Below are 10,434 nucleotides of genomic sequence, written 5' to 3'. Positions count from 1 at the left end.
TCTCTAGAAGGCTCCATCGCACGCATTTCCTAGCAAACCTCAACAATTTCGGGCTCTCTCGATCATCTTCGATGTTAGGACGGTTCATTCGTAACATTCTCCCCCACCTATTCTGGCGATGCCCTCGTCTCATCCTCTGCATGCCACAAATCTTCAACAGGTTCCCAACTTGCCTCACTCTCGGATAACCCTTTCCATTTGATGAGGTACTCACGTTTCGGCTTGCACCAACGTTTCCTCACGACCCGATCAGCCAAGATTTGCTCGACATCCTGGTCGTATGCTGCCGTAGCCCCAATTGGTGCACGCGAGGACTCGACCCTGCTCGGATCTTCCTTGTCCTCCTGGAATGGCTTCAGCATACTCACGTGGAATACCGGATGGAGCTTTAGCTTCTTAGGGAGTTCCACCTTGTACGCCACGTTACCTACACGCTGGAGGACTTGGAATGGGCCCTCGTATCTTCGTGTAAGGCCTTTGTGCACGTCCTTGTGTCGGAGAATGTTGTGTAGCTTCGCCAACACAAGGTCGCCCACACTATACTCGACGTGGCGACGCTTCTTATCAGCCCACTTCTTCATTCGTTTCGTCGCCCTGTTGAGGCAAGACCGTGCCAAGTCCGCCTCTTCTTGCCAACTCTTGGCGAGCTTGTACGCCACCGGGCTATTCCCCTTGTAGCCCGATGCCACCGTACTCGAGGTTGATGGCTGCATCCCAGTCTTCTTGCATTTATCTTATACTTCTCATCTTATTATTATACTTTATATCATACTATTATTCATTTTATAATCGCCGTTATTTTTCCTAATATTGAACTATAGTACGTACACACTAACTACTAATTTTTTTCCTATTTTTAAGAGAAACATTAAAAAATTAAAAATTTTAAAAACCTATCACTATATTTCCTTAAAATTCTCCTCCATTATCTCTTCTAGTTTGCTTTTTTTAAAAGAAAAAAGTTCTGCAATGGTTCAAAAAAAAAAAGGTGACTACTGATCTGCGGTGTCGGTCATGGTCACTCCCGGACACGATCCAATTTCATCTTTCACGATTCAAATAGCTGTAAAATGTATTCTTTTTCTTTTTCTGAAACATTTAAGCGACAACAGAACACACCATTCAACAGAGAAAATAGAAGCTTAAATGAGAAAAAAATATTATGATTCTTTTTGCATTTCTCGGCGAAGAAAATCTTGTCATAATCTGATTCAGTTTTAAAAATAAATAAAAGAGGCTATGCCAGATTTCCTTAGAAAATCTTGCTGCGCTTTACGGAGTGGTAGAAAGACAATCTGAACATCATTTTAACCCACCTTGAACAACATTTCAACATGATTTTTACATTTGAATATAAGTGCTGCATCTTTTAGGACGAGATTCTGAATCTGCTACTTGGCTCGATGATCAACTAACATGTACTGAAGTCCATTCTCGGAGCCTCCTTGATGTTCAGGATTAACACGATACGAGTTTAGACCGAATTGACCCACAATATGAGAGGGAACCTAAATCCACCTTTTTCAGTACTGTCGTTGAAGTAAGATCCACCAAAAATTCACCAGCTTTAGCTATCAACAATGGCTAACGATCTCATAAGTTAACTTTGCATATTAGCATGCGGCCCAGTGCCGCATTCGCATGTTACATATGACCTGGAACTCCCACATCAGATAATACTTTCTCGTTCAGCGGCTTTAGAAGATCATGGGACAAAGATTAACCTGCGAGGTCAAGAATGCTACCGAAACTATCGGGAATGATTCCGCGCTTGGCAGAACACTTGCATTCAACTGCACTTTTCCGGAATCTCAAGGAATACCTGATTAATATTCTCACTACGATTGCTATCATGCTCATATAATCGATCCAACTCAAACAAGTTTCAAATAGAACAAGGAAATTTAGGTGGAATTAGTACATTTTTTGTCAAGAGGTAAGACTCGAAACACGGGGGGCATGGCTTGACAAAGGTCAAATAACAGCAGACGTCATTAGTGCAATCCAATAATAACTGATGTTACAGCACAAGTCATTGTTGACAGCATTCTCTTGTTAACGAACTCGAACAAGTACGAGGACTTCATCGACCACACCTACAACTCAACTGATTGAAAGCACATCCACAGTCGTACTACTGGTACAAAACTCCGAACAGAACATGCACTTTACTCCTAGAAGCAGGATAGCCATAAGAAAGTCTCATCTATATATCCGAAAGAGATGGGAAGTATAAACAGAAACTCAGGATCAGCACATCCACCTCTGTCTGCAAAGATCGAGCAGCTTCATGACCTCAGTTTTGCTGCTTTGTTTGCCCGGGCTTCCACATCTTGCCACCATCATATACTGCAAGAGATGACATTATTTATCAGTCAGCATGGTTAATTTGTAATCTTCATGATCTTACTTCTATTGCAAGCGAATATATATTTTCGTACAATTAAAAGGAGAATTGTGGCATATCAATTACACAAATATTGCCTCTATTGACAGTCCTCATGGTATTCATCAAAAGCAAGGAAAGTGCCGTTTGCTCGAACTTTTGGGACGAGTTCCCAGGACAGAACCCGCTACAAATAGGTCGCCCACATCTGAGAATAGTGAGCTCACTGCCAAGCTCCATTTACTAGACAATGCCAAGATGTCAAACAATCAAAGAAGTTGTCCAGTCCTACTGACTGAGAATCTTCGAGAAAACCAGGACTATGCAAATACATATGCATTTTATATATTTAACAAGACAAACTGCAATAAACATTTGAGCGCCATAAGGGGGAAAAAGGTTGAATAAATTGAACTCGAACTCCACAAAAAATGTGGGTGCCTACGTACCCCGTTCTACAAGGATCAAAGCCCACGTAGTTCTTTCAGAGGTGGGATGAGCACATACCTGAGAATACGAACCTGAAACAAAGATGAGCAGGCAACTCTCTTTCTTGTGTTAATTTCTGCATGACTTAAAAAGTTGAAAACAATCGCTAAATAAGAAAAAAAATCAGGCCCGTGCGGGAAATACTCGAGCCTTAGCCAAGAAGAAGATTTCCAACCTACACATTGTGAGAAGACTTGATTTGATAAAGAAAGAACATGCTCCCTAAAATAATGGCAACCAAATCTCCTAATGTCAGCTCCTATCTGCTGACAAACAGGACAATTTGTTAAGTCGTGAACATTCATGAGAGGACGCCATCACATATACACAACTCACAGATAAAGTAGTACAATAACAAGCCATACAATCAAAACAACAAAACCAACCTACCACTGCACAAGATCACTTAGAAAATCGATAGTTAACGTAAGACCCTTACAATTGAACTTCTGCACAAATAAGGCCCATATGCATTGATGCAAACCTTACAAGGAAAGTGTGCATGAATTTTCCTTCTAGAAGCTGGACAATTTCTCGTCGTGCAGAAATCTTACAAGCAACTGTCACAGTGTCCAAAGAACAAAATCTGGAAGATGCGTGTAAATTGAGTTGCTAATCACCAGCAGAAAGATTTCAGTGAGATTAGTATATAACTTTTGGAGCATTCCGAGAGGAGCTTATCAACATCCCACAGCTACTACTATGCATGGTACAGACCAACCGAAAAGAAGAAGAAGAGGCTGATCTGTCTCTTGGAATAAAGTTCCATTAATTGCCAACCGAATCGGTCTCAAAGCATCCTCCCTAGTATTAAAAACTCAAGGAAGTTCTACTATGGAGAATCTAGTCGCAACAAGTAACAGAAAGGAAACGTCAAGCATGTTGGGTTCACCTATATAACCACCTCAACTCTGCAGTTGACTTCGATAAACATCTCAATGGAAGCATCGATTCAACCTACAAATCATCATCGCATAATAATCACAAAAAATTAAGCCTCATTCACTCGCCATCTACACACAGATTTCTTTGGCAACAGAAAGGCATCCATCAAACTTACAACTCGACCAGCACCAACCATAGGATATCTGAGTTCACGAAAGTAGATACACATGCGATACGATTTTGGGGGTGTGGGAGGTTGAAAATATTTGGGCTCGAACTCCACAAGTCATGTGGGTGCCTACGTACCCCAGAGGGATCAGAGCCCACGTAGTTCTTTATTAGATATGTATAACGCTAATATTATGTATATTATATTTGTCGTACCTGCCACACTCAGAAACCCAGAGAGGACCCGAAATAAAAATTAGAAGATCATGATACCTGCAATTCCTATCTCTGTGAGGCAATGAGGCACATAAGCTGAACTCCGTTTCCAGAATTGCAGACATTACTACTATCATCACTTAAGGTTTCGCAGAGGTCTAATTTCAATCAAGGCATCAATTACGATAGCAACAGGCAGATCATCTCCCAGAATTCAGCACAACGGCAGCCAAGATAAATGAATAATTCATTTAAGATATTGTTTCCAGTTGACAGAATTTTCCGTGCTCCAATTACCAGGGCAAAAGGACATCGACCAATTGAAACAGATCATTGTGAAAATCTCTTTCATATTTATCTACCAACTACATACAGGAATCTCTATCCAGCGCTAAACGCTGATCGTACATAGTGGATGTTCAATAAACTGTAAATAATAAGAGCAAAAGAGCGTGCACTAGCATGTTAACTTGAATTTTCTGACCCTCTGGATACTCCAGAACACAAGCAGAGAGCAAAAACTATTCGAAGCCCAAACACCAGAGAAATCGTAATCTTCTCATGCAAAGACAAATGATCTCACACCCAAATCGATGTCTGGACTGAAAACAGAAGCATACTAGTCGACACCAACAGTTGCAAGAGAATGGCATCCACCAGAACTCCACCTGATAAAGGACACCAGAAGACCATAGTAGATTCAACAACCAAAGAGAGCCAACAGAGAAACAAACACCAGCAGCAGCATATGGAAGTCGGAGCATACAAAAACAACCTGGACCATGTGCTTTTTCGTTGCCCATGAATCTCTATCTGATAGAATAGACCTAATAGTACTTCTAATCACACACCAAGCAGCCATGCAAGATTGAGAAACCCAGAAAACAGAACATCCATCTCTGCATGACCATGGGAAAAATAAATGTCCTCATAGCTTTACCATATTCTCATAGCAAAGGGGCATATTTTCGGGGGAAAGATGAGAACTCTTAAAACAAAATTTTAGCAGACAAAATCCACTTCAACCTACCAAAACAGTTGTGCAGCCGCTTATCCAATTAGAAAGAAATCCAATACCCCAATTCAATAACATCAACAGTTAACCGAGTGAGCCACGGGATTCCAACTGAATAAATGCCTAGCTCAATATTTCCAGGAGTTAATAGTAGCAATAGATGGCTCACGATAATGAGAAAACCAAACCCCCTGCAGATATCACCATCTCCCAGAAGATCTCATAACCATCCAAAATATTTTATTCATTAGGCCACTGCAAGAAACTGACGCCTATTGAGATGCTGTGTAAGATAAAACAAGTGACGATTGGAGTTAGCTTCCCACCAGGGGCCAAAGAAGTGGGAAAGAATGACGTAGTCAAAACTCTGCAACCATCAGAAAATTCCAGGCTTAAGGCAGAAATACTTTTCCAGGCATGTGAAAAAGATTCTGTCACAGAACTCATGCAGAAAGAATAACCCATTCTCACTGCTTGTATCACCATCCTACAACAGAAGAGAACAACTGCTTGCATCACCATCCTACAACAGAAGAGAACAACCTTCGTCATTACTGGAGAGGCTGGAATTTCTATGACCAATAAGAAAACAGGACGGTCCAAGAAAACCCCCGGATTTTTGCATCTTATGCTCAACACAAGCCACAACCTTACAAGCGGTACTCTTCCATCCTACAACAGAACCAGATACACCTATCATTATTACTCTTCTAGGTAGTGATATCTTCCAAAATCACTTAAGAAAAATATAGTCCAAGAAAGCCCCCATATGTGCAACTTCTGCACAAATATGATCCACTTATCCAAAGTGCTGAGTCCTTGCACGACCATCCTACAGCAGCAGGACACATTCTAAGATTACTCCTCTGGTTGCACGTCAATCATGGCTAATCACTAAAATGAAAGAGATAACAAAAAGTCCCGGATTATTGCAACTCATGCTTAAACCAATGAAATGTCCAGATTCATCCAGCTTGCATCTTAAGCATGAACCATGATCAATCTGCACGAATATGTTATCTTGCAATCAGAACTCCTGGAATAAAGCGACGACAAAAATCACAATAATTCAAAGGAATCAGAGAGTCAAATCCAGTCGTTAGAAGAAAGGAAGCTCCAAAGCTGAACCAATTCCACATAAGCCTTGACTATAGAATCTGCAGTGTACCAAATCTACCACTAAATCCTGGTCAAACACAAGAATTCACAGTCACTCAAAAGCGAAATTGAAGCCTAAGAGCTGTGAAGAAACTATTAATCAAAGCTCCAAGACGATCATAAGCTCTCGCCCAAAAAAGCACAAGAATGACTTCCTACCACTATCATCGATCCGGATCAGACACAAAAGTACCAAAGAAATTGAAACGTAACAAGCATGATCAATGTGAGATTGGAAAAGCTACAAAATCAAAGAATGATGAACAGAAAAGCCTAGAGGAATAATACCTATCACATCTCCAGCTTCATGGAGCTCCAATCTTAAGCATAAACCATGAAAAAGGAATCTGCACATGTATGTGATCCACTAATTAGCAAGGTAAAAATTAGACAAATCGGAGTGTCTATCCAGTTATTGAAAGAAGTGTTACTTGAACTCAGAAATCCAAGACTCCACTGATCTGTCCAAGGCTTTGATTACATAATCTGCATACAATGCATAATCTACCCATAAATCCCAGTCAAACACGAGAACTCACAATCCATCTGAAGGAAAACATCTAAGGAATAGGATCAGAGTTTCAGAGTACCCCCATGATGATCAAAAGCCATTGCCTGGAAAGTACGACTATCAACCACTATCATCGATCCAGATCTAACGCAAAAGCATAGTCAAAATGAAAATTGGACAATCATAAATACTCATGAATTATAAAATAAAATAAAAGGTTAAAAATGAAGTATGATTAGTACAGATATAACAGCCAAGATTTAGAACACAAGACGGATCAAACTCTCCAGTTTCATGTAGCTCCTATTGATGAACCTTATATGACCAAGGATTCTGCACAAATATGTGACCTAATCAGAGCCCCAGGGACAGATAAATTAACGTAAAAAAATCACATTAATTCACCGAAATTGAATTGGTCCAGTCCAGTTATTAGAAAAAAGTGTAATCCAAACAGAAGCTTCTCAGAAATCCTAAGACTCTGACCATCCTCGAAAAGGCTTAATTGTACATGCAGGTATCAGTCCAAATCTTTTTTTTTGGGGGGGTTGGGGGGCTGGAAATCAGTCCGAATCTGATGCAAAAGGATGGACAAAATTAAAACTGGAACAAGCATGATCGTTCTAGGTCCGGGGAAGCTTAAAAATTGAAGAATGAGAACCATATCAGATTTCACAGCCAAGATTAGAACACAAAACTAATAAAATCTCCAGCTTCATGCAGCTTATAACTTATGCATGAGACCTCATTTAGTTATCTGCACAAATAGGCAATCCCCTAATCAGAACTCCAGGAAGAAAGCAAGGAAAAAAAATTCACAAAACTTCACCGAAATCGAGTTATAGTAAAAAAGGAGATCAAAGCAGAAGCTCCTCAGATATCCTAGACTCCATCGGTCGCTCGCAAGACTTGATTAAAGAATTTGCATAGTAGGCATAATCTACCAATATATCCCAGTCGAACAAGCATTTATTCACAATCAACCAGAAAGGAAATCGAAGATTAAGGAGTGTAAAAAGGAGTAATCGATCAGAAAGCCCCGGAGATGATCATAAGCCTTCGCCCATAAAGCATAAGCATGATTCTCAACTGCTATTAACCAATTTGAATCTGATGCAAAAAGAACGCAAGAGTGAAACTGGAATAATCATGTAACGACCAATCTGAGGTGGAGAAAAGTTATAAAAATGAAGAATGAGAATTGATCAGAGTGAACAGCCAAGATTAGAACATGAAACCGATCTCCAGTTGCATGCAGCTCCCATCTCAAGCAAGAGTTATACAATAAAGGAATCTGCACAAGTACGTGATCCAACAATCAGACCTATGGACAAGGTAACATCGAAGATCACAACAAATCACCGAACTCAGAGAGTCAAATCCAGTTATTGGAAGAACGGATAATCCAAACAGAAGCTTCTCAGAAATCCTAGACTCAGCTGATCCACCACAAGCCTCAACTATGTGATCTGCAGAAAATGCACAATAATCTAGCAATCAATCCCAGTTGGGTACGGTTGATCACAATCAATCGGAATGGAAATAGAAGCTTGGGGAGTGTAGAGAGGAAAGTCAATCAGAGCGCCCCTGAGACGACGATGAGATGATGAGCCCTTCCTCAGAAAGCACAAGCATGATGCAACTGCTACTGATCAATCTGAATCTGATGCAAAAGGCGCGGACAAAATTGAAATAGGTACAATCATGATGATCAATCTGAGGTGGTGAAAACCATGAAACCGAAGAATGAGAATAGATCAGATTGAACGGCCAAGATTAGAACGCAAAACCGATCAAATCTCCAGTTGCACGCAGCTTTTATCTCCAGCATGAACTGTGCGAGAAAGGAATCTGCAGGAATGCGTTGAGCTCTTAAACAAAATTTTGGCCAACAACATCCACTTCAACCTACCAAAACAATTGTGCAACCGCTTATCCAATTAGAAAGAAATCCAATATCCCAATCCAAAAACATCAACAGTTAACCGAGTGAACCACGAGGCTCCAACTGAATAAACGCCTAGCTCAACATTTCCAGGAGTTAATAGCAGTAGTAGATGGCTCACGATAATGAGAAAACCAAACCCCCTGCAGATATCATCATCTCCCTGCAGATTTCATAACCATCCAAAATATTTTATTCATTATGCCACTGCAAAAAACTGACGCCTATTGAGACTCTGTGTAGATAAACGAGTGACAATTGGAGTTAGCTTCCGACTGGGAGCCAAAGAAGTGGGAAAGAACGACATAGTCGAAACTCTGCAACCATCAGATAATTCCAGGCTTAAGGCAGAAATACTTTTCCAGACATGTGAAAAAGATACTGTCACAGAGACCATTAATAATTTGAACTCACGCAGAAAGAATAACCCATTCTCACTGCTTGTATCACCATCCTACAACAGAAGAGAACAACTGCTTGTATCACCATCCTACAACAGAAGAGAACAACCTTCGTTATTAATGGAGAGGCTGGAATTTCCATGACCAATAAGAAAACAGGATGGTTCAAGAAAACCCCCGGATTTTTGCATCTTATGCTCAACGCAAGCCACAACCTTACAAGCGGTACTCTTCCATCCTACAACAGAACCAGATACACCTATCATTATTACTCTTCTAGGTAGTGATATCTTCCAAAATCACTGAAGAAAAATATAGTCCAAGAAAGCCCCCATATGTGCAACTTCTGCGCAAATATGATCCACTTATCCAAAGTGCTGAGTCCTTGCACGACCATCCTACAGCAGCAAGACACATTCTAAGATTACTCCTCTGGTTGCACGTCAATCATGGCTAATCACTAAAATGACAGAGATAACAAAAACTCCCGGATTATTGCAACTCATGCTTAAACCAATGAAATGTCCAGATTCATCCAGCTTGCATCTTAAGCATGAACCATGATCAATCTGCACGAATATGTTATCTTGCAATCAGAGCTCCTGGAATAAAAGACGACAAAAATCACAATAATTCAAAGGAATCAGAGAGTCAAATCCAGTCGTTAGAAGAAAGGAAGCTCCAAAGCTGAACCAATTCCACATAAGCCTTGACTATAGAATCTGTAGTGTACCAAATCTACCACTAAATCCTGGTCGAACACAAGCATTCACAAGCACTCAAAAGAGAAATTGAAGCCTAAGAGCTGTGAAGAAACTATTAATCAAAGCCCCACAACGTTCATAAGCTCTCGCCCAAAAAAGCACAAGAATGACTTCTTACCACAATCATCGATCCGGATCTGACACAAAAGTACCAAAGAAATTGAAACGTAACAAGCATGATCAATGTGAGATTGGAAAAGCTACAAAATCAAAGAATGATTAACAGCAAAACCTAGAGGAATAAAACCTATCACATCTCCAGGAATCTGCATATATATATGTGATCCACTAATTAGCAAGACAAATCAAAGTGTCTATCCAGTTATCGAAAGAAGTGTTATCCGAACTCAGAAATCCAAGACTCCACTGATCTGTCCAAGGCTTTGATTACATAATCTGCATACAACGCAAAATCTACCCATAAATCGCAGTCAAAACACGAGAACTCACAATCCATCAGAAGGAAAACTTCTGAGGAATAAGATCAGAGTTTCAG

The sequence above is a fragment of the Punica granatum genome, chromosome 7 (genome assembly GCF_007655135.1).
Source record: "Punica granatum isolate Tunisia-2019 chromosome 7, ASM765513v2, whole genome shotgun sequence".
Taxonomy (NCBI): Eukaryota; Viridiplantae; Streptophyta; class Magnoliopsida; order Myrtales; family Lythraceae; genus Punica; species Punica granatum.
This window is presented reverse-complemented; position numbering follows the sequence as displayed.